The sequence below is a fragment of the Anabas testudineus genome, chromosome 18, assembly GCF_900324465.2.
Source record: "Anabas testudineus chromosome 18, fAnaTes1.2, whole genome shotgun sequence".
Lineage (NCBI taxonomy): Eukaryota > Metazoa > Chordata > Actinopteri > Anabantiformes > Anabantidae > Anabas > Anabas testudineus.
In genome coordinates, this window is record NC_046627.1 from 26,416,805 (window position 1) to 26,431,966 (window position 15,162).

The 15,162-nt window shown below is 39.7% G+C and overlaps 1 protein-coding gene, 1 long non-coding RNA gene and 1 pseudogene across 3 annotated transcripts in view; 1 reads left to right on the plus strand and 2 right to left on the minus strand.

Annotated features, from left to right (window-relative positions):
• Positions 1–15,162, plus strand: part of si:dkey-85k7.12 (up-regulator of cell proliferation) — a 49,809-nt gene that overhangs the window by 18,460 nt on the left and 16,187 nt on the right. The window lies entirely within an intron of this gene.
• LOC113157329 lies at positions 4,592–8,627 on the minus strand (annotated as a pseudogene).
• Positions 9,790–12,915, minus strand: LOC113157330. Its single transcript, XR_003298445.1, has 3 exons — positions 12,817–12,915; positions 11,981–12,023; positions 9,790–10,913 (listed from the first exon to the last, which is right to left on the minus strand). It is a non-coding gene; the product is annotated as an uncharacterized LOC113157330 (long non-coding RNA).

The window sequence follows — 15,162 nt, forward strand, 5'->3', positions numbered from 1 at the left end:
GCCAGGGGTCGGAGGGAATCCGGTTTGGGAATCACAGGATTTCATCTCTGCTTTTTGCAGATGATGTTGTCCTGTTGGCTTCATCAGACCGGGACCTCCAGCAGGCACTGGGGCGGTTTGCAGCCGAGTGTGAAGGGGCTGGGATGAGAATCAGCACCTCCAAGTCCGAGGCCATGGTTCTCAACCGGAAAAAGGTGGCTTGCACCCTCCAGGTTGGGGGGGAGATCCTCCCTCAAGTGGAGGAGTTTAAGTATCTTGGGGTCTTGTTCACGAGTGAGGGAAATAGGGAGCGTGAGATTGACAGACGGATTGGTGCATCGGCAGCAGTAATGCGGTCGGTGTACCGGTCCGTCGTGGTGAAAAAGGAGCTGAGCCGAAAGGCAAAGCTCTCGATTTACAGGTCAGTCTACGTTCCCACCCTCACCTATGGTCATGAGCTTTGGGTCATGACCGAAAGGACAAGGTCGCGGATACAAGCGGCCGAAATGAGTTTCCTCCGTAGAGTGGCTGGGCGCACCCTTAGTGTCAGGGTGAGGAGCTCAGTCACCCGGGAGGAGCTCGGAGTAGAGCCGCTGCTCCTCTGCATCGAGAGGGGCCAGTTGAGGTGGCTTGGGCATCTGTTTCGGATGCCCCCGGGACGCCTCGTAGGGGAGGTTTTCCGGTCCTGTCCCACCGGGAGGAGGCCCCGGGGAAGACCCAGGACACGTTGGAGGGACTATGTCTCTCGGCTGGCCTGGGAACGCCTCGGTGTCCCCCCGGAAGAGCTGGAGGAGGTGTCTAGGGAGAGGGAAGTCTGGGCATCTCTGCTTAAGCTGCTCCCCCCGCGACCCGGCCCCGGATAAGCGGATGAGAATGGATGGATGGATGGATGATTCTAAACATTTTGATTTTATTTTGTTGAAATTTCAACTTTAATCTTCACATGAAAAATAGGAAAAATCTTGAGATCAGTCACAAGTTAGTGACTTTTCACCATGTATTACTTTCATTAAAACAGTTTGAACTGTACAAAGGAGGGATATGTCTGTGTCTTTTTGACAGCGCTCAGTCACTTCCAGTCAGTCCAATCAGTCTTTTCTGTCTGTTTGTTTTCTGGTGGGTTTAATTTTAGTGTAGTCTTCTTATCGGTCATCTGAAATAATAAAGTATTTGCAGTGTGAGAATACAACAGTTGCTCGTGCAGTACCAATCTGGGATAACTCACGTTGTGAGTGGATGTGCACAGACAAAAACTCACAGCAAATGTTTGGAGAGCAGAGTCGAGGCACTGCAACAGTCCTGATGTTCAGTTGAGTTAAGAGTCAGTGTCAGTGGTCATCTGGTCGTCAGGTAGGCTGAACACCAGTAAAGTCAGTTAAAATGTAATATTTCAAATAATATTCTACTCAACTTTTATTGTATGCAAATAGAAGAAACTCAATGTAGGTATTTGTCCCAGTAGGCTGCATGTTTTCATTCAAATAATTAGCTTTATACACATAATTTACACGTAAGAAAGTTGTAGATCTAATTAATAGATCAGACAGAATTTCTTTTTTTTATATATCTACTTTTCTATAAAGTCTGTCTTTTAATCCAGAATGGTAATTGTTTAAATAATAGATTAAATTCAGAGTCATTGTAAAGTTTATGGTAAATGATTGTCACTATTTTAGTTTAACATAAATAGTATGCTATAAGTAAAACTGTATAATAATAATAATAATAATAATAATAATAATAATAATAATAATAATAATAATAATAATAATAATAACAATATTGTATATAATTGTTCATAAATAACTGGTAAGAAGTAAACATACAACACAGGCATCCATTCAATGCAATAAAAATAATTTTTAACCAAAGAAATAACACAGGTCTGTTATGGACTGTGAATTAATGAGCTACCATCTTAAACAAACATGCAATGTTAGTTTGTACTGAGTCAATAAAGATGACAGGGAAACACATAGAGAAAACACTGGAGGAAAGGTGACGAAACACTGTGCTGCAATACAGAGAAATAACTGGTGTCAAGCTGTAGCAGACATCTACTATTCTCAGGATGCATGGGGAGCTATCTGCTTTCCTCTGTACAATTAATACTAACGTCCCTTTTTTCAGTCACTTTTGTGCCAAAAACTTGTACAGTACAGTGCCTATAAAAACTATGCTCCACTAGTGGAGATTTTCACCCTATATTTCCTTATAACATTAAATCATGGTTGACTTAATATGGCTATCTTGACAGAAAATGTCTAAAAGACACTTCTTTAATACCGAGGTGAAAACAAATATCCACAAAATAATCTATTACATTTTAAGGCATTAATTACCAATATAAAACTAAATATAAGTCATTGCATATGATGATTGCATCACTTTGTCTACAGAGTTTTATTATTAGTGGTAACTATAACTGGTCTGTACTGTAATGGAGTAAAGTCTCTTAGATATGTTCTAACTATGGCTGTCAAGCTATTAAAAAAAATGATATTCTTAATTTCATGCTGTGGGATTAATTAATATAAATTACCTCCATAGACACATTTATGTTGTGAAATTGTTCTAGTATAATAACATTAGGGTTGGACCTGTGGGTTTGTTGCTAAATTCTTTGAAATTAGATGATATTTCAGGCTTTAAGTACTATGATGACATGAAAGCTCCATTTATAGGGGTGAGCAATGTCTTCTTATCTGTCACTATGCTACAAAACCACTGTGGCTGGGTTAGAATTCAATGATTTCGGTTAATTAATTTAACTGTGATTAATTCCTAAAATTAAAAATGCTGTGAAGACCTATTTTCAGCAAGTAGGGGCTGAATAAGAACTAAGAACATTTACTATGTAATAATGTAATAATGTTATGTTACTGTACATTTGAACTACATCTCAAATGTAATGACTGTCATTTTTACCCCACTGGAGTACATCTGTTTGCCAGCTACAGTTGCTGTAACATGGTCAAACAAGTGGGTCGCTAAGTGTAGAGACCTAACTAATGACTGAACTTACAGATCACATCAGCTGGAGGAAATGTCTGAGAATCTTCATAGACATTTCTTCCAAGTGAACTTATTCTTCTCTAAGTTTAAAACATGCCAGTTTTTAAACAAGTCATTAATAGTTTCTGTTTTTAAGTAAATACTGTTCAAACATCAAATTTTCTTTTCAAAAAAATTGTATTCAAGTAAAACATAGGGTGAGATATTATTAATCCCTCTATTCACTTGATTCTCACTCTAGTTGCTCTAGATCTAGAAATGATCTCCTGTGGTTCTCTGTGGATCACTTGATGTTGATCAGTCTTTGGCTGAACGTGCTCCTCTGTCGAGCCAACACACTGTGCAGTGGGTGGGAGGGATTGTCCAGGATTGAGAGGAGTTTGGACAGCATCCTCCTCTCAGCTACAACATGTAGAGGGTCCAGCTCCACCCCCAGAACAGAGCCAGCCCTCCTAATCAGTTTGTTTAGTCTGTTAGTGTCTGACACCTTCATGTTGCTGCCCCAGCAGACCACAGCATAAACGATGACACTGGAACCACAGACTCATAAAACATCAACCAACATCATTGTGCTGCAGATGTTGAAGGACCTGAGTCTCCTCAGAAAGTACATCTGGCTCTGAGCCTTTTTGTACAATGCTGCTGAGTTCTTTAATGTTTTCTTATCTCTGTGCACAAGAGTCTAACTTGACTGACTGGTTTGTAATAACAAGAATCTTCATTTTCACAGAGGCACAATTGGAGAGCTTATTGGAGGATCTGCAGTTGAAGCAGCACTACACAGAGAAGCTGTCACTCAGCAAAGTACTTCAGATTTATGACAAGACCGTGAGTGATGAACCTGCCAAGTGTAAATCAGATCTTCCATGGTGTTTCTTAAAAGATGTGATGATGGTTAATGTAACAGCTAGAAATGTGAAACATACATCAGTATATGAATCAAACCCTGTTGGTGTGGCAGGAACTTCAGAGTTTGATTTTGATAAGATAAGATATTAGAAAAACTGCAGAATAACAGTGATCAGTGGCTGACACGCAGCCTACTGAGCTGCAGCAGCCAGTAAAAGTATATAAAGACGAGGTTTTCCTCTCCAAGACATCCTGCTACCTGCTACTGCAAGAGCAACCTCATCTGAACAAGGTTTGAAAAGACTCTTCCTCTACTCTTCATTCTATTTAGTAGATTCTTTTCATTTTATTCAGTAGATTTCTTTGATTCTATTTAGTAGATTCTTTTCATTCTATTCTGTCTACTCTGTACATGTACTACACTTTTTGATGCTTCTATTGTTTCTTTCTATTCACTGACTACAGGACGAGATTATGTCAATGATTCAATCTGTGATCTGAAGAAGCCCTTTGTTTGTGTCAAACATCATCATTAAAGCCGACCTGAGGACACCAAACCTCCACCTCCAACAGGACGTCAAGCCTCGATGAAATCGCTGCTGGAAGATCTGTTGATTTTAATTTTATCCATCTAAATAAATGTATATGCAAATGACACCGAACTATCTGTCAGACATTCACTAAAGTATAAGTTATTATTTTATTCTTAGTTCACTTGATCTACAAATTCCTTCTCAGCTGTATTGAGTCAATTCAAACAACTTTATTTATGTCACATAAACAGTTTGGAGCAAATGGGTTAAGCAACAGCACAACATTGTACAAGAAACAATGATCCATTATAAAACAAGAATGTAGGATAACAATCGAGGAGCCATAGACAAGTGACAATCACTCAAAAAGCCTCCACCAACATTGCACAGCACAGACTGTCAGACCTTGTTGTGGTTTCTATACAACTCTTTATACTTGTTTTGTTATATCAAACCTTTACTATGTAAAGTGCCTGGAGTTCAATTTTTGAGATGTGACGCTATTTACATAATCTCAATTGAATTAAAACATCTTTCAAAGACAATATCACAGTACAGTTGAAAAGTAAGTTTGTATTTTGTGTTAATAAATGCTGTTGCAACACTGTCCAAGGTAATGTCAGGTCAACCAGACACACTGAACTTCACCACCAACTCCCTGGTCTTGGTATTGAGGTGCAGGTGGTTGGAGTCACACCATCTGATGAAGTCCTGGATTGGTTTCGTGTATTGCGATAAAACATATCTTTCTAATAGCAATATATGGTAATCCTGTCTCGTCTCTCCCGTTAAGTTACAAGGATGAAAACATGATTATATGACGATTCCATGATTCTGCATTTCATATGTATGTTGATTTTGAATAAAAAGTCCAGAGCTTGGTCCACTTTCAGCTCTGCATGGGGGATCTGCACAGTAGTGTACACTCATGCTACTAGGGCTCTTCAAACTTTTCATGTTGACTTTGCAAACAGGAGCAGAGTCATGTAAACTGATCATATTTAATATCTTAGTATATAATTGACTTTAAATGAGGGATTAATAGGTAATAATGAAAATTTAACAAATAAAAATATTAATAGGGAAACTCTAACAGCAGCTGTAATAGATGACAGCTATTACAACTGTGGGGTTTCAGTGTCTTGTCCAAGAACACCTTGATATGTGGACAGAAGGAACACTGGGGTATCCTGAACTGCTTTATCAACTGACCTAAACAAGACATTTTAGTTTAGACCTCAGTGCCCCTTTTAGCATCTACCTTTCTTATGAATCTGAATAGATCAGATACTTTAGAGTACATGTACTTCAGCCCTGCCTGCAGCCCTTCATTCATTTGACTTGCTATTTGTTTTAAATTTCTAATCTTCTCTGTGTTTTCCTTTCTCTCCATCATCTCCTCAATCAGGAAGTCTAGGTGAACATATGTGGACAGGGAGTAAACATTTAGGGCGATCTTCTCCAGATTCATAGTATGTTTATAAGCCTCATCCAGCAACTGGATTTTGTTAGCTTCCAGGTTTTCCAACTCTCTTTGAAGATTTTCCAAAAGGCTCGATGTCTTTTCACACACCTTATTCTTGTTATATTTTTCTTTCACATCATTTAGAGTTTTTTCAACTTTCCTTGTCTTGGTCACAAACCTCCAATTTTCTTTCACGTGATCTGACACAGGACACTTCCCAGTACAAACCGTGCAATGACCACTTTTCATGACCTCACACCGGTCTGGATACCAGGCCACTGTACATCCAGGATAGTGACAGTTCTCCTCACAGACTTTACAACAGACAGCTCCTTGATAAAACACCCACCACCACATCTGACTCTCTATAGGTTCTGATTCTTTGTAGGGCTCATCAACTTCTATTGTAAAGTTCTTGTTCTTATTCACCTTTTGTTCATATATTTTCAAAGCTTCCTGAGTCTGTTGGATTTCTTGTCGTTTTAATTTAATAAATTCAATTCTTTCTTGCAGGTTGTTGATACAGGCCGTCAGTGTGATGCGTTCATTCAGGACGTCCACAGTTTTCTCCAGTTTTTGAGGTGCAGCTTTTTCCAGGAAGTCTGTGAATTCACTCAGTCCTTTCATTGTTACTCTATCTGAATGTTTAAGGTCTTCTATGTCCTCTGTTCTTTCTTCATTCTGGCAGTTATCAAACACAAAGTGAACAGGCTCATTCTTTACATTTTTAGCACATTTAATTTCTGCAGCTTCAAGAGCTTTCAGAGCATTTGTAGGTTTTCTTCCGTTTGAGTGTGTGATCAGAGCTACAATATTCTCCTCCAGGTCTTTTCCAAACAGAGACATCACTGAATCAAAGATGTATCTCAGTCGGTCACTCAGTCGAGACTCACTCGCCTTCATCACCAGACCCACTGCATCAATTGCATGAACTCCGTCATTTGAGCGAAATAAGTCAAATAATCTTTGACTGACGATGAGATCATGTTCGATCCCTCAGGTGTTTCCATATCCAGGAGTATCGATGATGGTCAGAGAGTAGGGCAGAGTTTTACCTTCAAAACCAAAGATCTCATACACGATCACGTCTGATGTCTGACTTTCTGTCTGACGTATCTTCTCATCCTCCACAATCTCAAACCAGATGTTTTCTTCAAACTCCACTCCCAGTGCGTAGTTCACCAGAGCATTGATCAGAGTCGATTTTCCTGCTCCTGTTTCACCAACTAGTAAAATGGTTTTATTCTTGATTGCATTTCTTTGGCCAAGTGTAATTTTTTTTAGAGTTCCAAAGTCCATCTTTTTTGGTATTAGCTGGTAGCGAGTGGGAGATCCTGAAATGATTAAATTTTTGTAGTTGATGTCCTCATATTTGGTGTTCATATTCCTGTAACAGAAAGAAAAAAGGATAAAAATGAACATACAATAAAGGCACTTAAGACTGAAACAGAGAATTTAAAACTGGTGCTACAGTCTTAAAAGGTCACAAGCATCTACAGGTAGAGGATGCTACACGAACATTACACAAGTAAAACATTAAACTTTGACAGTGACGAGCAATAATGACCTACACTGCATTTAAAATTTAGCTACTGTGTTTTTTGTTGTATCACAAATATAAACCAACTCATGAGGATGTACTGTTATCAGTCAGTGTTGCTTATTGCATGGCTGGTTATAACCTGGCTGATTTGTCTTTGTCAGTGACACAGAATCAAAGATATGAAGTCAAGGGGGAGATGGGGCACTTTTCAGGCTGACTGCAACGGGAAAGAGACTGTTCTTGTGGCACAATGTCCTTGTGCCACAAGATGTTGTTATACGGTAATGAAATGCTTTCACAGGCATGAATTGAAGCCACAATGATGGCTCCTTAGGTGCTGCTGACACAGGCAGGGTGCGCTCATACAGCTGATGGAATGGAAACAAGAAGCGCACAAGCCAACAAGTAATGATAAGTCGTACGCCGTATGTGAAGTTGCTCAATGAATCTATACATTTGTTGTTTGCATATTATCTGCCAGTGTTTGGGATACCTAGACAGGTTGCCAGTCCATCACAAAATCGACACACATATATTCAACAGCAAACAGATATTACCAACATATAAATAAGAAAACTACTAATGGACCAATGAAAATAAATCAGTTCTCTCTTGCACTCAAACTCTTGTGCAGCCCAACTATAAAAGGCAACCAACATACAACAGACAATCTGTATGTGGTGCAATACATGCTCACGCCAGTCACTGATTCCTTCAGGCTTATACTCACCCACATATTTACACTGAACGTAAGCATCACCAGTCTTTATTGTAAACCATACTCACCTCAATGCGTTGTAATGCGGACCCAGTGCAGACTACTCAACCATTTACTTTTCACCTTGATCTGTTCCCGAGGCCCAGCTGCTGATACCAGCTCCACTCAAACCACAAAACTGATGCACCTGGGCAGAGGGAGACTGAGCCCTGAAGAGACTTTCCGATTTCCGATCTCAGTCTTTATTGTGGAGCAACTGGTCTAATGATGTTTTGTGCGTGAATGATTTGTTCAATATGAACTAATCGTTTACATGACTCTGGAGCAATGAGTCCTCTCAGTGAGTGATTTGTTCATTTCCAGTTCATTGCTGTACCTTCTCTCACCACGTGGCAGCAGCTGCATAAGCTCAGTCAGCAGGACAGAAATGATTAGTTCACTGCACTTATCTTTGATCAGCACGTCCATATTAGATCAGATCTTTAAAAATAGGCTACGTACCACAGGCTTTTAAGGTTGCTGTAGTCAAGCCCCTACTCAAAAAGCCTACTCTGGACTCAGGGGTCTTAGCGAATTATAGACCAATATCCAATCTGCTCTTTATCTCTAAAATTCTTGAAAAAGGTAGTTTCTAAGCAATTGACATTGTCACAAAGCAGCTTTACACAACCAAAGAACAGTACATGAACAGTGAATGTGTATGAATCATAATAATCAGATTGTCCCTGATGAGCAAGACGAGGGCGACGGTGGCAGGGAAAAACTCCCTGAGAAGGCAACAGGAAGAAACCTTGAGAGGAACCAGACTCAACAGGGAACCCATCCTCATATTGGTGATTACATGCTTTCTAGGCAGCAGTCCAGTATAACAGTTAATGTCATGCATTATACAGCCTCATGCATGTAAATCATAATCTAGCCACAGGGTTGCAAGCCAGTGACTTCTGTGCTGGTCCCAAGCAAAAATAGAGAGGGTTGCGTCAGGAAGGGCATCCGGCGTAAAATTTGCCAAAAACAACCACATGAATCGTCCATAAGACTTTCATACCGGATCGGTCGAGGCCCGGGTTAACAACGTCCGCCACCGATGCTATTAACCTACAGGGTGCCGGTGGAAATTTGACTACTGTTGGTCGAAGAAAGAGGGGAGGCAGAAGGGTTTGTGGTCAGAGAGAGAAGGGAAAAGGCAGGAACATAGATCTGAGAATAGGGACTCTTAACGTTGGCACAATGACAGGGAAAGGCAGAGAGCTGGCAGACATGATGGAGAGAAGGAAGGTAGATGTTTTGTGTGTGCAGGAGACAAGGTGGAAGGGCAGCAAGGCACGTAGTATTGGAGGAGGATACAAACTGTTCTACCATGGTGTGGATAGGAAGAGAAATGGGGTAGGAGTGATCCTGAAGGGGGAGTTTGTGAACAATGTTCTAGAGGTGAAAAGAGTCTCTGCAGAGATGAAGATGTTGAGTTTCTCCTTGGGAGTGACCAGGGACCTGAGTTAGCAACAAAGTCAGAGAGGCCAGACTGAGCTGGTTTGGACATGTGCAGAGGAGGGATAGTGAATATATTGGTAGAAGAAGAGATGTTGGAGATGGAGCTGCCAGGCAGGAGGACAAGAGGACGACCAAGGAGGAGATATATGGATGTTATAACAGAGGACATGAGGTTAGCTAGCGTTAGGGTAGAAGATGTCCATGATAGAGTTAGATGGAAAAGGATGATTCACTGTGGCGACCCCTGATGGGAAAAGCCGAAAGAGAAGAAGAAGATGCATATAAAGCATAACTGCACTTGTCAGAGGAGGAATATAATCACACTCTGTTAATTCTAGTTATACTTGCCACAGAGCATGATGTGATGTTAATTGCTCAGTCCTAGCATGCACTCCAGTCATGTGAAAGTATGGATTCATTAAGCTTCTCAACTAATTTATTTAGGATTTCCCTTTCATTTTTTGTGTAAAGATGTTTTCAAACCTTATTTTACAGTTTGAACTTTTGAACTGTTGTAGATACAGGAACACTGAATCTTAATTTATGCTTGTTTGTTAAATGTATGCAGAGCTTATGATGAGCATTTATGCTTGTATCACTCTTTTTTTCAGAGTACTACAAACAATGGCAACTGAAACTGAGCATGGCATGTTGGGATTGAAGTTAAATGTTTATCAGTTACTTTTAATGAAACTTCTGCAATGCAGAAAATAGAGGAGATGTGAGATTGTCTGTAAAACCACAGAGATGAAAAATTAGACCAATCAGAAGTGTAATTGTGGAGATGTAGGTTAGCCTGTGGACCAGATTTGACAGGCGACAGTAGCTCAGGTGGTAGAGCAGTTGTCTACAACCCCCGGGGTGAGTGGTTCGATTGCCAGTTCCTCCTGGCTACTTGCTGAGGTAGCTGAAAATACTGAAACCTTATAGTAGCGCCGACATACCGCAGCTGTCCAACCACAATTTCCCCAAGGGGTTCAATAAAGTATTAAAAAAAAGAATCATAAGCTAAACGTTACTTATCATATTTAGCATTCTTCTCAAAAAGGGCATTTTGAGAAGTATTTAAGTCTTTATGTTACCTACCTGTTTTGTACACTGTTAAAGCAATCTTTTGACAAGTAATCAAAGTATTTGACAGACAATATCCTACCAGGTGTATATCCCATGACTCCAAAGTAATTGCAATCCTGCATAAAGTGACCCTTCCATACTGAAGGGCACACCATGCATTACACAGGACCTCCTCTAAAATGTGGGTATTACTTACATTGTCTCTGAAATGGCTTCAAAGGAGCTTGAGGATTGAGCACTTAAGATCTTTGGATAAAGACAGGAAGGGAAAACATATTGACATAAATATAAACATGAACCCACATCACAGCCATATATACTATATTATAGATTTTCAACGCTGAAGTATGAGCACATGATGAACACATGCTTGCACACCTTCAATTCTAACATAGTGGGACATTGTGTAAAATCTACATCAAAACAGGATGTAATGAACCCATATCTATTTCTATAAAACAGAAAATATATCAAATGTTTAAACTGTAGCATATTTAGAAAAAAATAAGGTAATGTTGACATTGATAGCAGCAACACAAAGAAGTAGTAAACAACAGTAGGCAAGTTTGTCGTGAGCCCATAAACTTTCACACATTCATTCTTACCTGAGAAATTCCTTGTAGTCTACTGTTTGGTAGATACGTGTGCATTAATTAGTGTTTGTAAGACTGGATGCACAGTATCAATGCTTTTGAAGTATGGCTAAATACAAATGCACAGCTCTGCCTCTTGTGCATTACTATTATCATATCATTCAAATCTTCATTGGACCAGTGCTGTAGACATTCTGTTTCTTTCTCATGGTAGACTGTTCTTCTTCAAAATAGCATAGCATGTAAGAACCATTTCAACTGGTTCCTCACAAGTGTTTTGACAATTGTAGCCAGCACAGACAGGAAATTGAAATAGGTCACACCTTTTAACAAGGTGGAACGCAATCTGATTTCTATACTTTAGAAATCTGATTTGTAACTTGAACAAGTTTGAAAACATTTGTGGCGAAAGGTGATGAGATCTACTTCATAGACTGTTTCGCAATGCTGGATTGTAAATGCATGTACAACAACAAGGTTCATTTGTCAGATATCACTACTTGACTGGTTCTTACCCAAAGATCATGCTGAGTTTTTTTTAATAATGAATTCATCTAAACCATCAACATGTTTCTCAGACCTCATCCCAACTATTCAATTAAATTTTATTTCTATAGTGCCAAAACACAACAGAAGTCATCTCAAGGCATTGTACAGTGTTTAAAGTTTAAGACCTTACAAAATATAACTCTGCGATGCCACATGTGATTTATTACTCACAAACTGAAGTGTTCTGCCGACTCAGACTGTGGATGCCAGTCCTCTAGAAACACAAACAAAAGCCAGATAAGGCAGGCTGACAGAGCGGTAATCACCTCTAGTGCCTATAAAAGTATCCCAGTCCAAACACGTCTCTACAAAGAAATAGAAATCACTAACAAGATGTACTGAACAAGAACAAACAGTATAAGACGTGTACGTCATCCACTCGTCGGTCATTCAGTAAGAATATGAAGGAATTATTCATAATAACTATTGTTTTAGTCTTTCTATTACATTACGTAATGATTCAGTTCAGATCCACAGCTGCAAAGATCCCTTTTGTGTCTGACACTGCGTCTGCTTTACCACAGAATGCTGATGCTGTTGTCATTAGAATTTAATCAGTAAACTGATTGAGTTCATATAATGTTCTGATGCTGATCCATTCGCTGTGTGGTTTAAACGGTTCTTTCTCTCAGAGCAGACACAGCACATATGACTGACAGACTTCTAGAGTATAGAGTTTACAGATACATGTCTTGGTACTGTCCAACCCTGTCTCCTGAACTATGTCTTCCTATGCAACTAAACTGAAACTGCCAATATATTTTTGCAAGATACGTAATAATTGGATGGATTATAGAAATTTCGGATGATTGGTAAAGTATCTGGGAGACAGTATCTAATTTTTGTTAATTTTGTTAGTTGACAACAAATTCTCATTTTATCTTTTCTCTTATCTTTCTCTTATCTCATTTTAGTAGAAAAGATGATCTGGTTAAGTGCATAATTTATTAATCCAATAAATTCAGCTTTATATCCTATCAGTTCATGCATCTTCAGAGTGATCTTACCTGTGCTGTTGATTCAGGAGCTTGGTGATCCTGAGGAAGAAGAAAGAGCAGCAGATTTATATCAGCAGCAGCAGCAGCAGCAGCAGCAACAGCAGCAGCAGCAGCAGCAGCAACAGCAGCAGCAGCAGCAGCAGCAACAGCAGCAGCAGCAGCAGCAGCAGCAGCAGGGAGGGCTCTGTGTGATCACATGGTTTCAGAGAAACACTCTCATATTCTGTAAAGCCAAATTTACTGTTGTGCTTCTAGTACCAGTTATACACTCAAACAAAGGGTTATACTTTATATAACAGTACACTGATCAGCCACAACATAAATCTGGGTGTTACTGCAGATTTCTGCCTTTGTCATGTTTCTGTCCTCTCATGTTGATCCTCGGACTGTTTCATCACATCTGACGTCTGAAGAATCTGTCTGTGCTGAAACAGTTCTGTGATGAAGAACGGTCAAAAGTTCCTGCTGGATTTTGTGCAGCTAATCCACAGCTACAGGAAGAACTTCTACTAGTTATTAAAACACTGTTTCACTTACTTTTTCCAACATAACTCTGAGTTCAATAAAGACATGAAAGGTTATAACTGTTTGTGTCCTCATAGGTGAAACGTATTATAATATTAAACCACCAGGTGGTGTTAATGTTGTGGCTGATCAGTGTATGTCTGAGAGAGTGAAGAAATTATTCATAGGATTAGACGAGCAGTGCACCCTGTGCGGTTCATCAAGGAGGGGGTGTTTAGCTTGGGTCATGTGATTTCAGAGAAACACTGGAGTTTCAGAAAAATGAAACTGAAAGAGAAAAAAGGAAACAATGTCTTGTCATTTGCATCTTCACTCTGAGGTTTGACTAACATTTACATTTACATTTAGTCATTTAGCAGACGCTTTTATCCAAAGCGACTTACAAGTGAGGAACAAGGCAAACAAACAAAATCTAAGTCAAGGAGAAACAACATCAAAGCAAAGTGCTATCAAAAAAGTGTTTCTGTTTCTAACGCTTACTGTCTTGTCTGCAGTGATGAATTTCAACACAGGTCTCACCGTTCACTTTATTACTTCTTCGTTAAACAGAACAACAACGTTACAACTCACACTGCCCCTATTGGTGAAATTACAGTATTTCAACACTCCCACTTAATTTCACAATATTTAGGACTTTACATAATACTGAGCCCTTCTCTGTTTCACAAGTTGTACCCCCCCTTTTTTAAAAGACAAAACAACTCAAATTCCCGACATCTGTCTTTAACCTCGCTTATCTGTATTCAGTAACCCTGAGAAACTTCTTTCCTTTCTTTTACATTTCTTATCTATGTATTGATTTTACTGAACAAAAGGAAACATCTTTACATGATCAGGTTGTATTCAGCATTCACCTGTCAAAGATATTCAACTATTCTCACATAAAACAAAGTCCAATCTGTCCGCTGAGACTTTCAAACCTCTGTTTGGTCAACGGCAGTTTTATTTGTCCATTTTGCACACATTCACGGATGTAGTGATATCGAATGTCTATGTGTTTAGTACTCGAGTGATCCACTGGATTTTTTGCGATTGCAATGGCACTTTGGTTGTCTTCCAGGATCACTGTGGGTGTATCCTCAATTCCAAGATCACATAGTAAACGTCTCAGCCAAACTCCTTCTTGAGCAGCTTGACTAAGTGCAACATACTCAGCTTCTGCCGTTGATAGTGCAACTGTTGCCTGTTTCTTGCTGAGTCAGCTCACCGCTCCTCCACTCAGTAGAAACTTGTTGCCTGTTGTTGAGCGTCGGTCATCTTGGTCTCCAGCCCAGTCCGCATCTGAAAATCCAATTAAAGATCCAGAGTCTGAACATTCGTATTTCAGGGCAAGATTCACTGTCCCTTTCAAGTATCAAAATATCCTCTTCACAGCAGTCAGATGAGCAGTATTGGGATCTGCATTGAACTTTGACACAGCATTCACAGCTTGAGCTATGTCTGGTCGTGTAGCTATTGACGCATACAGCAGACTTCCCACCATTGACTGATAGTTCTGTTGGTGTATTTGTTTACTAACACCATCATTTTCTTCAGTTTCACGTTGGTCTAAGCAGGAGTTGCTACAGGATTAGCATCTTCCATCCTGTATTTCTTAAGTATGGCTTTAATATAGTTCTTCTGATGTAGCAAGATACAGTTCTTCTCTTTGTCTTGGACCACAGAGATGCCCAGGAGGTAGGACAGCTCACCCATGTCTTTCATCTTGTAGCGTTTCTTGAGAGCTGCATTCAGCTCGTTCATTCTCTCAGTCGACTCTGTTATCAGAATGAGATCATCCACGTAAACTGCAAGTATCTCAAGCTCTTGTCTTGATCTCACAAACACACA